This window comes from Henckelia pumila, chromosome 2, assembly GCF_033568475.1.
Source record: "Henckelia pumila isolate YLH828 chromosome 2, ASM3356847v2, whole genome shotgun sequence".
NCBI classification, from domain to species: Eukaryota; Viridiplantae; Streptophyta; class Magnoliopsida; order Lamiales; family Gesneriaceae; genus Henckelia; species Henckelia pumila.
In genome coordinates, this window is record NC_133121.1 from 63,941,933 (window position 1) to 63,962,061 (window position 20,129).

Consider the following 20,129-nt stretch of genomic DNA (forward strand, 5'->3'; position numbering starts at 1 on the left):
TGGATTTTATTTCGGGCTGGGCTTGGGCTGGGTGGTCCGGGTCGGGTCTGGGTTGTCATGGATCGGGTCAGTAGGGTCCGGGTCCGGGTTAGGTGGGCCGGGCTCGGGTATTTTAATTTTTAAGTAATTAAGAGTTTAATTGGTTTTTGGGCCAGTTTAATGTTTAGAAAATTATTTGGGATTCCAAATAATTTTATTTGGGCCTTAAATATTTATTTAAGTTAGCCCAATGATTTTTATGGGTTTGGGAGCCAATGGGAATTTTTGGGCCAGTAAGTGGATTTTTGGGCCAGTCTAGAGTTTTATTGGGTTTAATTAAGTTAGTGGACTTAAATATTTTTATTTAGGCCCAGTTAAGTTTAGTTAAGTTATTTGGGCTAAAATATGATAATAGGGCTTTTATTTAAGTTTAATGGGTTTTGAGTGAGTGGTCAGCAGTCTGGACCAACCCATGAAAATAAACTAAGTCCGGAATATATATTTAATTATTTTTATGCATGAAGCCTATTTTAAGTAAAAATATATTTATTATTAAAATTAATTAAATATATATTACGGACATATTTTAAGTGCATGCATACATGAAATATTTTATGATGTGTTTATGATTAAGAATCGATCATGAAAAATATTTTTATGGAAATTGAAGTGATGTGACAGCATAAAAGTGGTTTTACCACTGACACAGAGGTAGTTCTACTACCGGCATAGAAGTGGTTTTACCACTGACACAGAGGTAGTTTACTACCAGCATAGAGGTGGATTTATCCACCGCCACGTACGATGGTTCTTTAGACTGATCAGTCGGCACAGTTATTAGTCACATTCATGGATATGACCATACTCAGTTTTTATGTTTATGAAATGCTCAATTATGTTATGTATGATGAAGAAAGTTATGTTATGTTTATGATTTATGATTCAGCATTTATGTTATGAAAAATGTTTCCATGCATGCTCATGTACATGTATATATATTAGTATCTACGTGATGCATTATTTTTAACCTTGTTATAAAGGATTAGACATGTTGAGCCCCTAGGCTCACTACGCTTATATGGTGCTGGTGAGCATAATGACATTTATGTAGCTCCTACCGGTGGTGAGGACGTATGAGCGAGCATGGCAGTGGACCTCGTGACCGTCGCAGTTATTTAGATTATTGCATTGAGTTTTGAAACATGATTTATTTTACTATTGTTTCCGCGTATGAGATTTTTCAGCAGTATTGTTTATTATTTTAAATTGATGCATGAAACATTTTTAAGGATTTATTTATTTAATATTTTTTTTTAGGTTACTTAAGAAAAGTATGTTATTTTTAAATACATATATATATGGGCGTATATGTATAGTATTATTTTTAGTATATTAAAATAAAATTAAAAAAAAAGTTTTTCCGCATTTATTAGTAGTTGGGTGTTTCAATTGGTAACAGAGCGCGGTCCTTGGAGGGTGTCTAATGTCACGTGAAGCTCAGAAATCCTGCTACCGGTCTGTAAGTTTTAAATGTTTTCTTATGAATTATAAGGAGCATATGTAATGATTTAAGATTTTCATGTTAGTAAAGTTTTAGAGCCCTTAAGTTATGCATTGCGATTTACGTTTAAATAAATAGATTTGGGAAGGATAAAATATTTTGTTTATCAGAGTGCGCAACAGAAGCATGACTTTTGGGATACCGAAACTTGGAAACTAGATATGTAATAGTGGATTTAGTAAATTGGATTTTTTAGAGACTTCGTTATTAGAATTTGATGAGTCAAATTTCGAGGACGAAATTCAATTTAAGGGGGGGAGAATTGTAACACCCGGAAATTTTAATACGTAAATTCGCATGCATAATTAGGGAAAATAATTATTTAAAAATTTATATTTGGTTTAAATGACATTTATGTGTTAATATGTGAATTATATGCATGATTTAAAATTTATTTTAGCATTTAACCCGTAATTATTGTATTTTTAGATTTTTGAGTAAATAAGTTATTTGATCGCGTAGACGGGACCGTGGACGGACGATATACCAACTTTTGAGCCAAAAATATTTTATGAGTTTTATGAGCCTTAAAATATTATTTTAAGGTATTTTGTCAAGAAAATTTTAGTATTTAGTTATATATTTATTTAATAATTTATTTTTGGCCAAAATAAGTCATTTTATTGACTTTTATTAATATTTAAAAATCTCTTAAGTTTTAATTTCGGGATAATGGTTTTTAGTATCAGATTATTATTATTTTTAAGATTTTTAAAGATTTTGCTTAAGGTATAATATCTTTATTTTGAGTAATATCTATTATTAATATATTATCTACCCAAAATTTAAACCTAAAACACTCCCTAATCTATTCCAAACCCCATCAGATGCCTCCACCCTTTCCTTCAACCCATTTTCACGCCTCCTTCACAGAAAAATCAGCCCCATAGCCAATCAAGAAACTTTCTTTGGAGATTTTGGTCCGTTCGTCGTCCCGGAGCCCGTAAACGCATCAATTTTCGTCCAATAATTATCAAGGCATGTCTAAATCTTTTATTTGGCCACCATATAAGCTATTATTCATGCATAAATTTTTGTTTCAGAATTGTCATTGATTATTGATTTTTAGTGCAAAATTGAATGAATTATTGCTTGTTGTTGGTGATGCATGTTCATGAGCACATATTTCTTATCATGGGTAGGTCCAGGGGCTAGGACTCGGTCAAGGGGTGTCCTAGGATGCCTTAGGGTCGAGCAGGATCAGCTGGTTCGGACTGGTGTGGGCTAGATTTGGTCTAATGCAAGAGTTGGTCAAGAGGTGACAGTTTAGAGTTCTTAGGAAGAAGACTCCGTTCTCCTTCCTCGGGACACCATTTTGAGTGAGGTTTGTTGGGTTTGAAAGCTTTAGATGTTGTCTAAGATTGAGAGGTGGTTTTACGGTCTTTTATGGTCGGAGAAAGCCACGCTCAAAAGTTTGGAGACTGCTCAGTCTGCACACGAGGAGGAAGAAGGCGTCTGGTACAGAGCTTAGTTCTCACTCCTCAGGCCATTGTTTGGAGTGAGGTTTGAAAGGTTAGAACCCCCTGAATGTTGGTAAGAATTGAGAAGTGGTTTCACAAAAGCATATGGTCGGAGTAGAGAGAACGATCGGATTTACGGCAACCGCTCAGGGCTGGACGCGAGCTGGGAGAACAGCCTGTTGCAAGGCTTCGTTCTCCTTCCTCGAACCACCGTTTGGGCTGATTTTTAGCTTGATGGAAACTTCTTGATGTTAGCTAAGTGCTAGAAGTGGTTTCATGGTCAAATATTGTCTGATCAGAGAGAAAGAAAGGAATTAGTACAGCTGCACGGAGTTGGTTCTGTGCAGAAATATGCTTGGGTTAACTTTTGATGTTCTGGGTTTTATTTTGGGCTGGGCTTGGGCTGGGTGGTCCGGGTCGGGTCTGGGTTGTCATGGATCGGGTCAGTAGGGTCTGGGTCCGGGTTAGGTGGGCCGGGCTCGGGTATTTTAATTTTTAAGTAATTAAGAGTTTAATTGGTTTTTGGGCCAGTTTAATGTTTAGAAAATTATTTGGGATTCCAAATAATTTTATTTGGGCCTTAAATATTTATTTAAGTTAGTCCAATGATTTTTATGGGTTTGGGAGCCCATGGGAATTTTTGGGCCAGTAAGTGGATTTTTGGGCCAGTCTAGAGTTTTATTAGGTTTAATTAAGTTAGTGGACTTAAATATTTTTATTTAGGCCCAGTTAAGTTTAGTTAAGTTATTTGGGCTAAAATATGATAATAGGGCTTTTATTTAAGTTTAATGGGTTTTGAGTGAGTGGTCAGCAGTCTGGACCAACCCATGAAAATAAACTAAGTCCGGAATATATATTTAATTATTTTTATGCATGAAGTCTATTTTAAGTAAAAGTATATTTATTATTAAAATTAATTAAATATATATTACGGACATATTTTAAGTGAATGCATACATGAAATATTTTATGATGTGTTTATGATTAAGAATTGAGAATGAAAAATATTTTTATGGAAATTGAAGTGATGTGACAGCATAGAAGTGGTTTTACCACTGACACAGAGGTAGTTCTACTACCGGCATAGAAGTGGTTTTACCACTGGCACAGAGGTAGTTTACTACCAGCATAGAGGTGGATTTATCCACCGCCACGTACGATGGTTCTTTAGACTGATCAGTCGGCACAGTTATTAGTCACATTCATGGATATGACCATACTCAGTTTTTATGTTTATGACATGCTCAATTATGTTATGTATGATGAAGAAAGTTATGTTATGTTTATGATTTATGATTCAGCATTTATGTTATGAAAAATGTTTCCATGCATGCTCATGTACATGTATATGTATTAGTATCTACGTGATGCATTATTTTTAACCTTGTTATAAAGGATTAGACATGTTGAGCCCCTAGGCTCACTACGCTTATATGGTGCAGGTGAGCATAATGACATTTATGTAGCTCCTACCGGTGGTGAGGACGTATGAGCGAGCATGGCAGTGGACCTCGTGACCGTCGCAGTTATTTAGATTATTGCATTGAGTTTTGAAACATGATTTATTTTACTATTGTTTCCGCGTATGAGATTTTTCAGCAGTATTGTTTATTATTTTAAATTGATGCATGAAACATTTTTAAGGATTTATTTATTTAATATTTTTTTTAGGTTACTTAAGAAAAGTATGTTATTTTTATATACATATATGTATGGGCGTATATGTATAGTATTATTTTTAGTATATTAAAATAAAATAAAATAAAAAGTTTTTCCGCATTTATTAGTAGTTGGGTGTTTCAGAATACTATGGCTTCATTGAAGAGATCATCGAGGTGGAATACCCTGGTCTTCCTTTGAAGCAAACAACAATATTTAAATGTTGTTGGTATGATCCACATCCTAGGCTAGGTACGATCCACATCCTAGGCTAGGTATGCACGTGCACGGTAAGTACAAAATTGTTGAGGTGAACCGGACACGACATCTTCCCACAAATGAACCCTTCTTCTTTGCTACCCAAGCTTCACAGGTCGTGTTCTTGCAGTACCCAACTTCGAGGAGGACCCCTTCTGCTTGGCTTTATGTAAGCGGTTTGAGACAGAGAGCTTATATTGCAGACATCGTCGCTGGCGATAACGTACAGAATGACGCGACAAGTGCATTTCTAAATAATGAAAGTCAAGTTCATGAAGTCAAAACTCAATTTCTGTTGAACTCAGAAAACCTTGTTGATGCCACCGTTGACTTTGACGATGAAATTGACACGGTAAGCACAGACAGCCGAGCCGAATATGTACAGGAAAGTAGCGATGAACACTTCGACGTTGAAAGTGATTGAGTAATCCTGTACATATAGTAATCATATTTAGTTTTAAAATAATTATATTAATAAATAACTATATATATGTGTTTGTCAACAAGCTGCCCCTGATTTTTCGGATAGTAATCACCTTTTCTTTCAACATAATTATATTAATTCAAATTAATAGGATATTAATATTTACATTCCAATTATTTGTTTGCAATTAATCCATTGTTTATTTTGTTAATAAATTTTAGTACATAAATGGAATTTCGGGTTATTTTAGTGGGATGTGTTGGTTTAGGCCCAAGAAATCAATTATTTTTTTTTAGAAATATTCTGTATTTTAATCTCAATTTTTAAGGTTATGACAACTGATCCATATAAAAAAAATATTTTTTTGTCAAATAATTAGGAGATATATACATATCAATATATACATATACACAATTATTCTTCTCTCCCCTACCCAAAGCCAATATACGCGATCCCCTTTCTCCCATCCCAAACCCAAGCCGCCTCTCAATGCCACGATTTGCAGCCTCTTGTTACCGGAAAGCAACCGATTGAAGTTAGGCCCAAGATCTTGTTCTTGGATTCAATGTAATACAAAAATATCAAGGTATCTAGGCCTACAGGTCGTCTACGCCCTGTTCGTGATTTGTGTGGCTTGTTCTTGTTGTTTGCGTTTTTTTAGCTATTTTCGGTCTTTTCTTTGTTTCCAGCTTCTGTTCTTTTATCTTGTTCAGAGTTGTGTATTTTATATAGTCTGTAATGTATTTATCGAAACATATATTGTTTCAGCAAGTTGGTTCTTCTTTGTGTGTTTATTGATAAATTGAAATTTCTAACCAAACCACGGTTTATTTAATACTGTGGTTAAACAAACCATGTTTTTTTCAAAATCCGTGGTTATTTTAACCACGAAATTGTAAAAACCGTGGTTATTGTAACCACGGTTTTTTTAACCGTTGGTAAAAATAGCCACGGTTTATTTAAACCGTGGCTCAATTACCAACGGTTTTCAAAAAACCGTGGTTGATTTAACCACGGTTTTTAGCTACCGTTGTTAATTTAACCACGGTTTGACAAAAACCGTGGCTAAATTATCAACGATTTTGTAAAAAAACCGTGGTTGATTTAACCACGGTTTCTAAAAACCGTTGTTAATTTAGCCACGGTTTTTTAGAAATCCGTTGGTAATTTAACCATAGTTTTTAAAAACCGTGGCTAAATTAACCACGGTTTTCAAAAAAAAACCGTGGTTAACCTTAGCAACAGTGGATTTAACCACGGTTTCAAAAACCGTGGCTAAAACCGTGGTTAAACTTTTTAACCACAGTAAAGAATTTTTGTAGTGATTATTTATATGATATTATTTATTTCTATTATACATTTCTCTTGTTAAAATATTCGAGATGAGTTTGATAACAGTTCCATGTAATCTTTATAACTTGCAGCACAACAACGAATTGAATGAACAAGAATGGCAGAGAGTGCGGCATCGTTTCTCTTAATTCAATCAGCTTACGCTCGTCCTTCAACAAGAGAAAGAATTGCTTGGAGGGATCGGAGACAATGCAGTGTATATTAGAGATGAATTGGGACAGATGAGGGCATTCCTTCGAGCTGCTGATGAGAAAGAAGAAACTGATCATACCCAACTCAAAGAATAGGTCAAGCAAGTGCGCGAGATCTCTTATGACACTGAAGATGTCCTCGAAACATACATGCTCAAACTAGCCCGTTTAAAATGTCATGATGCAGATGGATACAAACGATACATCAAAAAGCCTTATGCCAAGGTGAAAAAAATGATGGTCCGCCACCAAATTGCGTCTGAGTTCCAAAAAATAAAGTTGAGAATGGAAAACGTACGTTTCCAAGACTCAGATGACACTGAAAGGCATTTATGATTTCAAGGATCAAGGATCTAGCAGCAAAACGTATGATACTCGAGGTGATGCGCTTCTATTGGAAGATCGAAGAAGAGGTTGTGGGCATTGAAGAACCAAAGAAACAGCTTGTAAGGTGGCTGAAGCATACTGATGATATGGGCTTATGGTCATTTCAGTGGTTGGCATGGGTGGGTTGGGCAAAACGACCCTCGTTAAAAAGGTCTATGATGATGCATCGGTAAAGGCCAATTTTGATAGCCATGTGTGGGTTACGGTTTCAGAAAATTTCAACTTAGAGCGTCTTTTGCGAGACATGATTAACCAGCTTGCTCCTGAAATCAAGCTACAACCGCCTCAAAATCTGGAATCAATGGATGCTGATGAAATGAAAGAATCAAGGATAAAACTTACATGGTTGTCCTAGATGACGTTTGGAAAATCGATGTATGGGAATCCATCAGATATGCGTTTCCAAGGAAGAGTGCTTGTGGCCGCATCATCATCACTACTCGCTCATACAACATAGGCAATGCTGCTTGTAGCGAGACCTGTGGAAAATTGTATAATTTAGATCCTTTGACAGTTGAGAATTCAAAAAATTCGTTTTACAGAAAGGCATTTCCACGAAACTCATGTCCTCCTTATTTAAAGGAAATCACGGAAAGTATTTTAAAGAGATGCGAGGGATTGCCTCTTGCAATTCATGTTGTCATCGGTGGACTTCTAGCAACCAAGAAGAACAATTTTGAAGATTGAAAAATATTTGAGCGTACCATTGGTGTTGAATTACATGGAGGCTATCTCAAGGTTAGAGTAAATGTCCAACAAGCCAACTTGTGGTTGCGGGTTTTATTTATTTTGACGTGTAAACACTCTTTATTCAATTTATTGATTATCTTAATGGTATACCTTTATATTTATACCCATATAACAACATTAATATAAAGACCTTGAGATTACTATACTCCATGAGAAATGCGATAATGCAATTGTTGGTAATCATGAAACACATTTCTCAGTGACTGTAGTCTCTGAATTAGTTCTTGGTCGATGAGCTTTCAAGAAGAAGGTTATTGACAAGCTCGATTGAGACCAGTATTCGAGTCATGTTGATGCTACGTTTTATTAGCATGGATGTAGAGACATCCGCATTGTAACACCCGGTATTTTCAGTACGTAAATCCGCATACATAATTAGGAATTTGATTAATTTAAAATTTTAGATTTATGGGTTAAATAATTATGTGAATTATCTGTGCTTATTTAAATGATTTTTTTAAGTATTTAACCCATAAATAGAGATTTTCCTGATTTATGATATTGTATTATTTTATCGCGTTGACGAGACCGTGGACGGACGAGATGACAACTTTCTACCCAAATTATTTTATGAGTCTTTTAGGAGCCCGAAAATATTATTTTGAGTTTTATTTCCTCAAAATTATCAGTATTTAATTTTATATAATTTTAGGAGTCCATTTTTACCAAATTAAGCCAAAATAATGACTTTTAATTATCTTTAAAATTCCCTTAATATAATATTTCGGGATTTTTATGTTTATTATGATATCTATTATTATTAATTTTTTTTTAAAAGCCTAGATATATTTTTATTTATGTCATTATCTTGAAAGTTATTCCCTATCTACCCCAAGGCCCACCTTCACAAGCTCAAATCACTTCTCCCTCACCCTAGCCGTCTCCCTCACCTCTCCATTCTTTTCCATCGACAGCAACATCAAGGAGGAAGCCATAGACCTTTATTTTTGAAGCTTTTTCGAAGGTTGCTCGTCGTAGTCGTCCGGAATCGTCTTCACGTTCTTCCCATCTACTTTCTACGATTTAAAGGCATGTTTTTCTTCCCTTTTTAAGCACCATATAATTATGTATTATGTAGGTGTTGTGTACGTGTCGAAATCCTCAAATATTTTCAGATTTTAAATGGTATCGTTTGATGTTTGCACCTTGTTTATGTGTTTTGTCATCATCTCACGTTTTTTATTTAGCATGGGCATGCATGGCTGCTCGGCCAAGATTCATGGGTGTCCTAGGGTCCCTAGACTTGGGCTAGTTGATCGGTTAAGGTTGGAGAAGGGCTGGAACGAAGCAAATCAAATTCTGTCATGGGTGGCTCGCGCAGGTTCGGTTCGTGCAGGTTTTGGGGCTCCTCAGGCTATGGTTTAGAGTGAGGTTTGAAGGGTTAGGACCCCCTTGATGTTGGCTAAGATTGAGAAGTGGTTGCACAAAAAAATATGGTCTGAGTAGGGAGAACGATCGAATTTACGGCAGCCGCTCAGGGCTGGGCGCGAGCTGGGGGACAGCCTGTTGCAAGGCTTCATTCTCCTTCCTCGGACCACGGTTTGGGCTGGTTCTTGGCTTGATGGAAAGGTCTAGATGTGGGCTAGATCCTAGGTGTGGTTCTCCGGCCAGTGGGTGGCTAGAGCAGGGCGGCCACCGGTGTTCTTTGCAGCTGCTCGCGGCCGAGGGCTGTGCAAGAGGGGGAAACGGGTTTTGGGTTTCAAGGTGGGTCCGAGTCGAGTCATAGGTTCGGGTCGGGGTCAGTAAGTCATGGGTCATGTTAGTTGGGTCCGAGTCCGGGTTAAGTGAGTCGGGCTCGGGTATTTTTATTTTTAAGTTTTAAGTTTAATTAAGGGTTAAATGGGCTTAATTAAATCCCAAAATTTGATTGGGCTCCATTTAATTATTTGGGTTGAATTTAATTGTTATTGGGTTTAATTAAATTAAATAAGTTAGCCCAATAATTTTATGGGCTTGGGAGTCCATGTAAGTTATTGGGCCAGTTTTTGGGCTTTTGGGCCCATTGGGCCAGAATAGGTTGTTATTGGGCCAGGAATGCATTAATGGGCTTTAATAAATTAATTGGGCTTAGAAATGTATTTTTGGGCTTAAGTATGTTAATGGGCCAGTCTCAGTGTTAATGGGCCAGAATTTAAGAAAAACGGGCTTGAGTGTTAGGGCCAACAGTTCAGTACAACCCATGAGAAATTGCATGTGTCCTTAATATATATTTAATTATTTTTATGCATGGAAGTTATTTTTAATATTTATATGTTAGTATGAAATTAAATTAAATATATATGAAGGACACACATTTTATTTAAGTACATGCATTCATGAAATAAATTTTTATGCATGATTTAATGTTTAAGGTTGAGCAAAAGAAAATAATTTTTATGTTGGAAGTTGAAATAGTGTGACAATTTAAGGGGATTCGTCCCCATATGTGAACTATTGAAGGGCAGTTTACTGCCAATTTAAGAGGTGATTCGTCACCGCCACGTACGTTGGTTTACCACGCTGATCAGTATTTAATGTATGTATGGTTACACTATGGATACGACCTTTCGATGTTAGAAAATACTTTGCTCAACAATGTTTATGTATTATTATGATATTCAAGTTTAATTTAAGTTTATGTTATGTTCATGATATTTTTTAGCATGCTCATTCATGTATATGTTATGTATTAGTATTCCAGTGATTTAAATTATTTTAAACCCTTGTTATGTTAGCATGTTGGGCCTCTAGGCTCACTACACTTATATGATGCAGGTGAGTACGTAGAGGAAGTTGTAGTTCCTACCGGTGGTGAGGACGTATGAGCGGACAAGCAGTGATCCCCCGTGACCGTCGGCTGAGTCCTTATGAACATTTTAAGAATGTTAAACTCTTTTTCTTATTTTTTTTCTTTTATGTCTTTTCAGTGATGAATTTTAGTACTACTTTTATTAAATAATAATTTTATTGCGTGCAAACTTTTAAGTGGATTGTTTGACAGTATTTTATTTAAGTTTGACTCAGATATTTAAGTAAAAATGTTGCATTTTATTTATGTTATTTCTAAATCTATTTATTTTGTGCATATATGTATGGGCATGTATGTACATTTATTTTCCTTAGTATTATTTAAAAAAAAAAAAATTCCGTATATATTATTTTAGAATGTTTGGGTCGTTTCACGCATACTCGAATAGGTGCTTATTGGATAAGTACACTGAACAACCCTTACCCTAAATTCTCTAAGTGGTTACCACTGGTCGAGTAGATAATTTATAATAGTTACAGTTGTGCTCCATTAATCCTCACGACCCAATACACCACTGTAGCTCTATCTAATGAGTTTGTATCTAGGGGATCGTGACGCGACGTTGCTAGGCGCTAATCACGATTCAGTGGGTTAAGCCGAAATGAGTTCGAACATCGATAATTAAAAGAGTTTAATTAATCAATGAGGACAATTAGGGTATGTTCACAAAAGATTAAATATGTTTAATCTAAAATCGCAAAAAATTGTGATCCCATGACTAGCATAACCATTGAGGGTCATACAAATACTAATTGTGATCTACTCGAACAAGATAATTAAATTCAATAAATTGAATTTAATAGTTATAAATTTAATATGATTAAATTTATAAGCTTATAATTTAGATTATGATCTAATTTTAAATAGACACGAAAAATCAAGAAAGTTTTATTTTTGAATTGCTTCCATGAAGATATCGTTATGTATATTGTAGTAACGAGTTTAATATGCTCGTCATGAAAATAAATTTGATTTATTTTTCTGGACTACGATATAAGAGTTATGAAATATTTTGTGAGAAATGTTTTAATTAATTTTTAATTGAGATACTATTTGGATAGTATTTAAAAATTAATGAAACTATCACAAAATATATATACATATATACATATCATATCAAACAAGATAAAAGAAATTAGAATGGAAAGATTTTATTTCTTATCTTGGTGATATACATATATATGTAGAAGATAATGAGATATTTGATTTATATAAATCAAATAATTATCTAAATTGATATCTAATAATTAATGATAATATGATTATCATTAAGTTATTATACTTATTAATATGGTTAACGTGAAATCATAATATTAAGTAATAATTAATAATAATTTGTTAATGATAATATGATTGTCATTAAATTATTATAATCTGTGTATCTATATATTTATACGTGTGGTTATTAAAAGGGTAACTATATTTGATTTATGAAATTAAATAACTTATCTTAAGTAATACTTAATGGTAATGAAATTATCATTATATTATATATTACTAATAATAATTTAATATATGATTCAGTCCCTAGATCTAAACTTAAATTGATAATCAGTCACTGTCAGAAAAAAACTTTGTTTGAACTCCCTGGGCCCACATATTTTGTTTCGGATGAAATTTGGTACAAAACATGAAAAATATGGTACAAATACATGATATTTGAGTATCAAATGTGTTAAATCTAGTATAAATATATGATTTTCGAGTACTAAAAAATATTGATATTAATAACACATTTATCTTATTTGGATGAAAATCGGTACAAAACATTGAAAATATGGTACGCATATGTGATTTTTGAGTACCCAATGTGTTAGATCTGGTACAGATATATGATTTTTGAGTACTCAAACACATGTTGCAAGTTCACATTAATAAAGATGTTTAGATTTTATACTCAAAATTATATTTTTTATACTCGATCTTGAACAATTAGTGCTCAAATATCTTGTATTTGTACCATATTTTCAATGTTTTGTACATAATTTTATCCGAAAAAAATAATGTGGTCCCAAGGAGTGCAAAAAATTTTTTTTCTGACAAGGGACTGATTCTTAATTTGCTTTTGGATTTAGGGACTGAACACCAATTCACCCCGGTTATTTATAATTCAGTCCCCAAACCTAAACAAAAATTAGTTTTCAGTCCCTGTCAGAAAAAATTTTGTTTAAACTCCTTGGACCCACATGTTTTGTTTCGGATAAAATTCGGTACAAAACATGAAAAATATGGTACAAGTACATGATATTTGAGTATCAACTGTTTCAAATCTAGTACTAATATATGATTTTTGAGTACTAAAAAATAGTTATATTAATAAAACATTTATTTTATTTGGATGGAAATCAGTACAAAACATAAAAAATATGGTACACATATATGATATTTGAGTACTCAATGTGTTAGATCTGGTACAAATATATGATTTTTGAGTACTCAAACATATATTGCAAGTTTACATTAATAAATATGTTTAGATGTTATATTCAAAATCTTATTTTTTGTACTCGATCTTGAACAATTAGTGCTCAAATATCATATAATTGTACCATATTTTCAATATTTTGTTTTCAATTTTATCCGAAAAAAATAATGTGAGCCCAGGGAGTGCAAACAATTTTTTTCTGACAAGGGACTGATTCTTAATTTGATTTTTGGTTTAGGAACTGAACACCAATTCACCCTTAATATATATATATATATATATATATATGTTATATATATATATATATATATATGTACTCGTCTGGAGGCTTGAAGAAAGAGTCAGACTTTCACAATTCAGAATCGAGAATTGCAATTGTGAATTCAATTCTCGGTTGGAAATTAAGATTTTGATTTTTCTGTTTTTGATATACAATCTATATATCGTATCGACAGTGGTTTCGATACGGTATTAGATTTTTTGTTCGTTTAATTTGAATAGTTGTCTAGTGCCAATTATTCGTGGTAGATCCAATTTGTGGTGGACCGGATTTTTGGTGGCCGCGGCAAAGTCTATAGTTGGGGTCAGATTGGCACAAAACAAGAGTAATCATCCACGACTGAAGGTCGTGTGGTAATCTTTTTTTCATGTGTATAATATTTTATGCATGTTATTTTATGAATCAAAGACAACCCACGATTGTCTTCGGAATCGATAGATCGAAAAATTTTATAATTCCGCTGCATATTCGATGCGGGTTTCCGAGAAACCCAACAGTGGTATCAGAGCCAGGTTGTGCTTTGATTAATAAATCTGACCCTATTTTTATGTTAATAATTAATTTTATTAGATCGTTTCCAATTTAAACTAATCGTGTATAAAATTTTCATCTATTTCCGAAAATTTTAGACATCGCCGACCGAAAAAGGATTTTCCAGCATGTCACCATTCATGGCCTTACAACGAACAAGCAGTGACGGCCGAGCAGAGATGTCTGCTCGGCCATGGTGAAATCACCGCACGCTAGATGGCCATGATGGGCTAATCATGGTCATCAAGAAAAATAATTATAAATTTTTTATTATTTTTATTATTTTAAAATCATGAAATCTTAATTTATTAAAAATATGTTTTTTAATTAATTGAGTGTAAAATAATGATTTTACAAATTAATCAAAAATTAATTAATTAGAAATTAAATAAAATTGTTTTATTTAATTTATTGATTTTATTTTTGATTAATTATATTATTTAAAGTAAAATGGTGATTTTACTAAATTATTGATTAATATGTTAATTAGAAATTAATTGAAATTGTTTCATTTAATTTGTTAATATATTTTTAATAAATAATACGATTAGTTGAAACGATAGAATAAATTAATTATTATTTAATTACATGTGATGTAATTATGATAATTTAATTTGTTGTAATTATATGTGATATGATTGCATGGTGGATGATTACGGGCCTCGACCAATGTGTTTAGGTGAATGCTTAGGTTTTAATATTTTATATATATTGCGATTTTGGTTTATGGGCCTGCGTGCCTACTCCATTCATTGTCTGATGTATCCCTCCCCAATGTTGTATCCCTATTCTCTTGTTTGCATTATTTAAATGTAAATCATTAGATTTAGTGGGAGAATTGAAGATGGAGTACCAAAAATCAAGACATGTATGATGGAAGCTTAAATATAATAAGATTGCATTGCATACCTACATTACCCTAGACAAACTATTGATCCACGACATGGCTCACGTGGATCACTTAGGGAAGGCCGTAATCATCCATGTTTATTTTATTGTGCATGTGATATATGATTAATGTTTTTTGTATGTTTTATTTATATGTATGAAATTGCATGAATAAAACATAGTTGCATGAATCCGGCAAATAAGCGAATGATGAGATTTTTATTAAAATTAAAATCCCTCAATTTTAAATATGATTTAAAATTAATAATCAAATCAAGAAAGGGAAATGCAAAAGAGTTTGTTATTTCCTGCCTTCCATCGACGATCGATTACATGATGATGCTACTCATGGTTAGTGCAGTATGCCACTGAAAGTGGGGAGTTCTAATCATTAGAAAGCTGTGATTATCGATTGACATATGATGTAAATAGAATGAGACACTCATGAATATTCGCCATAAAATTGGAAACTCATGGGTCTGCTCATTGCTATTTGATATCGATGGGGTGATTTGACACGAGACGACATTAATCGTCATAAAATTGGGGTTGTGCCGATTGTGAGGCGAAAAACTTGGGGATTACATATGATGTAATTTTTATCTACCTTCGAACTTATTATAGTTGACTGATGAAATTCGGGACTATAATGGGCTCGTTGGGCTCCAAGCCCACAAGAAAGTTCGAATTTCCGTTTTTCTATTAGAGGGTAAAGAAATTCGTAAAATTTAGTGGGAGTAAAATCAAAATATAAAAGTTCATTATTTTGAATAAATCATAAATGAATAATCCACTGATATTTATCTGTTTCATTTTTCAGTATACGAAAATGTCTTCCAGAAACCCATTAGCTGCTATTCTTGACCAAAACAAACTTATCGGTACTAACTATCCTGATTGGCTACGTAATTTTAAAATTGTCATTGCCTCTGAAAAATTGCTCTACACTCTTAATGGGAGGCCTCCTGCTGAAGCGCCTCCCGGCTCAACTGAAGAGGAGCTCAAGACACTTGAGAAGTGGTGGGATAATGATCTCACTGCTAAATGCTATATGATGGCATCTATGTCAAATGAGCTCCAACGTCGGTATGAGGATTTTAAGTATGACTTTAGAAATGATCATACCTCATGAGCTGGCTGTGGATTTGATCCTTTGGTCTTTACCAATTTCTTTTGAACCATTTGTTACCAAATTTACGATGAATATGATTGATTGTACCTTAGATGAGTTGGTTAACATGATGAAAAATTTTGAGTCTACTATTAAAAAGGAAAAACCTGTTTTCCTTGTTGGTTCCTCTTCAAAGGCTAAGAAAAGTTCTAAGCCTAAAATTAAAAGGGGAAATGCGCTCAAACCTCAAAAAGAAGAAAATGAAGACCAAAAAGGAGGTAGTGGCAAATAAAAAGGAAGGGCAATTGTGTTTCCAATGTAACAAACCGGGTCATTGGTGCCATAATTGCACTGAATTACTTGCTCAGAAACGTTTTGAGAAAGGTATGTTATATATTGAATTAAGCGTTTCCATTAATTCTACTTCTTGGGTATTGTATAACGGATGTGGTTCACATCTTTGCAATTATTTGCAGCTCCTGAGAAGAAGTAGAAAGTTGAGGGAAGGTGAGACCTATTTGAGGCTAGGCAATGGAGCAAGGGTTGCTGCTGAAGCTATTGGAGATGTTTATTTAAATTTAAGTACTGGTTTTGAATTGGTTTTGAACAATTTTTTATTCGTTCCCGTTTTGATTAAAAACATTGTTTCTGTTTTTATGTTGGATAGAGATGGTTACTCTTTCAATTTTGCGAATGAGATTTGAAATATTTTTAAGAATGAATTTTTGATTGGATCCGGTGAACTTATGAATGATTTGTATGATTTGAAATTGAATGACAAACCAGTCAATGTTCAAACTATAACAAAAAGAAAGGATGATAGTTTAAATCCAGCACATCTTTGGCATGCTAGGCTAGGTCATATATCCTCAAAGAGGATGACCAAGTTGATTAGTGAAGGAATGTTTGAATCTTCAGACGTGAATTCACTATCAACTTGTGAATCCTGCTTAAAAGGAAAAAATGACGAAGGCTCCTTTAAAAGGACAAATTGAACGTGCCGAAGGTCCATTGGATTTGATCCATTCAGACGTATGTGGGCCACTAAATGTTAGTGCTCGAGGATGTTATGAATACTTCATTACCTTTACCGATGATTATTCTAGGTATGGGTATGTATATTTAATGAAATACAAGTATGAAGCATTTGAAAAGTTCAAAGAATTCAGAATGGAGGTTGAAAACCAATTGGAAAAAAAGTATTAAGATGCTACGATCTGATCGTGGTGGTGAATACTTGAGTACTGAATTTTTAAGCTATCTTAAAGAGAATGAGATTCTCTCCCAGTGGACTCCACCAGCTACACCTCAATTGAATGGTGTATCTGAACGTCGTAACCGAACTCTGTTAGACATGGTTAGATCTATGATGGGATTCACTGTAGTACTGCATCGTTTTGGGGCTACGCACTCGAAACCGCTGCACATTTGTTGAACAAAGTGCATACTAAGGCAGTGACCAAAACTCCATATGAAATGTGGACTGGAAAACAACCCAAATATAAATACATGAAAATTTGGGGTTGTCCTGCTTATGTGAAGAGACAGTGGGAGATAAGTTGGATAGTCGATCCATCTTATGCTACTTTGTGGGATACCCTAAAAATTCCATAGGGTATTATTTCTATTATCCATCAGAAACAAAAGTGTTTGTTTCTAGAAATGCTATCTGTGATGCCTAAAATCCATAAATTAAATTTCATGCCTAAATTATTTTTAATGTTTAAAAATATAAAATTCCTGGTAATGTAAATGATTTAAATCTCCTTAGAATTTATTTGTATGATATTAAAATTTTAATTGTTTAAATTGCTTATATTGGTGACTTCCGGCTTCGGCACACGGCAAAGGCAAGCACGACGGAAAAATCTTTCATTTTAAATTTAGGTGACCTAAATTTCTTGAGAGGTGATAAAAATAAAATAAAATCTTTATTTTAGATTTTCCATTCAAGAAAAATCGCGTAAGCGCATTTTCGCGCGTAATTCTTTAAATTTCCCAATTTAGCCTTTTTGAACCCTGACAAGTGAAATTCAATTCTTGACATTTAGAATTTAAGGTTTTAGACTTAGAACTTTAAATTAGAGGCAATTCTACAAGCTAAAATTTTAAAATCAAAACTAGCTCTTTTATTGGGTCAAAAGCACTTTTTGACTTGTCCTACATTCACACACTCACACCTATACATATATATACATATTATATCACACCACAACTTAAACTCTAGCATTTTTATTCACACTTCAGCCGCCTCACACCTGTCTCCCTCTCATTCTCACGACATTCCTCCATTCTTCCACTTCTTCAAGTCGACTTCTCTCTTATTCCCCTACCTTCACTTCACCGGCCGTTCCCCACCACCAACCGCCGTTGTGCCGCCCCGAGGACCACCTAAGAAGGATGTCTCCATGTGGGGACCTCGGGCACTAATCAAATCTTATAGGGCGATTATAACTAAAAAAAATATTTAATCTGCAATACCGGACAATTGGCGACACAAAAACACGTCTCAAGAAGATCAACAATTTTTTTTTTAAAACTGACGCGCGGGAGAGCCTAAGGCTCGGGCCAAGGCACCTAAGGTGCCTTGGTTAGGCGTGGCCGCGCCTCCTGGCTAAACGGGCACGCCTAGGCCTCGGCTCTCACTCCTAAACAGCTGAAAAATAAAGGTTTAGCCCCTGTTTTGATTCTCAAACACCATATAACTTTTCAAACATGAATCATGCTTCAAAATCTAAGCAAAATCATGCATAACCATGAGCTAATCAAGCAACAAAACATGGAACTTGATATACAACCCAGAAGATTTTACATCCTCTTGTTCTTGACAAACATACACATCTATATGTTCAAAAGTTCTAAGTGCTAGACAAACTCAAGTTCAAGATACAAAGGTTGACATCAACTCTACTTCTTATACCCAAAATCACCACATGCTAATCTCTCTCTCGAGATATTCTTGTCGCTTCTGACCAGCTCCTGCCCCTCCTATTGCCATGCACACATACAAAACAAAGCAATAGCCGGATAACTCCGGTGAGAATAAAATCCCAGTATAAACAACATAAAGCGCGAGATAATAAACGTGAATGCAATGCATATGTCAAAAGAGGCTATCAATCTGATATCAATAGGATATTAGTTCTTGGGATCCCGAGGAAATAAAATCTTCAACGAACACCAACTCACCCAATTGAGGTGAAGTCAAATACTTTATTTCCTCTGACTTTGGTGCAACTATAGTGAGTCTTCTGGCTCTGGAAGTAAGTCTACATTCCGTGCCACTCAACTACAGCCCTCCAAACGTCATATGAACTCTAGGTCTTTCTACCCTCTATGATTTTCGAACTGGAGTTCAAGATGAATGCAATATAATCTATATGCATTAAATGCTATAAAACATCTTGAACACTGAAGCACATAAACAAGAAAAACATCAAAGTCATCTGATCACATAAAAACATAAAATCAAACACATATGTGATTAACAAGGGAATACTCGAAACAATAGCTATTTCGAGTGTTCTATCCCCTCTGGATTAGCTGTCATTTATACCTTTCGATGTCGAGTCTGAAAGCACGTCAAATCTGAAAATACATCAAAAGCATCTATCAAAATCTGCTCCATTCATAGCAACTTGTTCAATGTAAACAAACTTCAAACCTTCTTCAATTCTTTCTTGGTTCGAAGGCTAATTTCTCGAGTCGGCAAACTTCGATATACAACTGAAATGAAGTGTTTGGAACTATTAAAAGAAGCTTCGACTCAATACAATATATCATTCATTCAACAAGTTCAAACTTGTACAAATTCTGAAACCGGCGGCGTAACGGCTAAAAATCGGCAACCGAATCAATATCACAATCAATCCACCAATCAATACAACCCATAATACTCTTTATATCAACCATAAAAATGCTCAAACTCACAAAATCAGAAAGCATATTTTCAAAAATAGATTCATAAATCCATAGAAAATCCGAACGATAGTCTTTTTCCGAACCGTCTGCGAATACATAATCGGTTCAGCTCATATATGCATATATCTTAAAATCATGAATTTCCATCTTCAACATAAAAATA

At 34.2% G+C, this 20,129-nt stretch overlaps 1 pseudogene; it reads left to right on the forward strand.

The window, feature by feature from the left end:
- Positions 1-4,936: 4,936 nt before the first annotated feature.
- Positions 4,937-20,129, forward strand: part of LOC140877692 (disease resistance protein RPM1-like) — a 68,142-nt pseudogene continuing 52,949 nt past the window's right edge.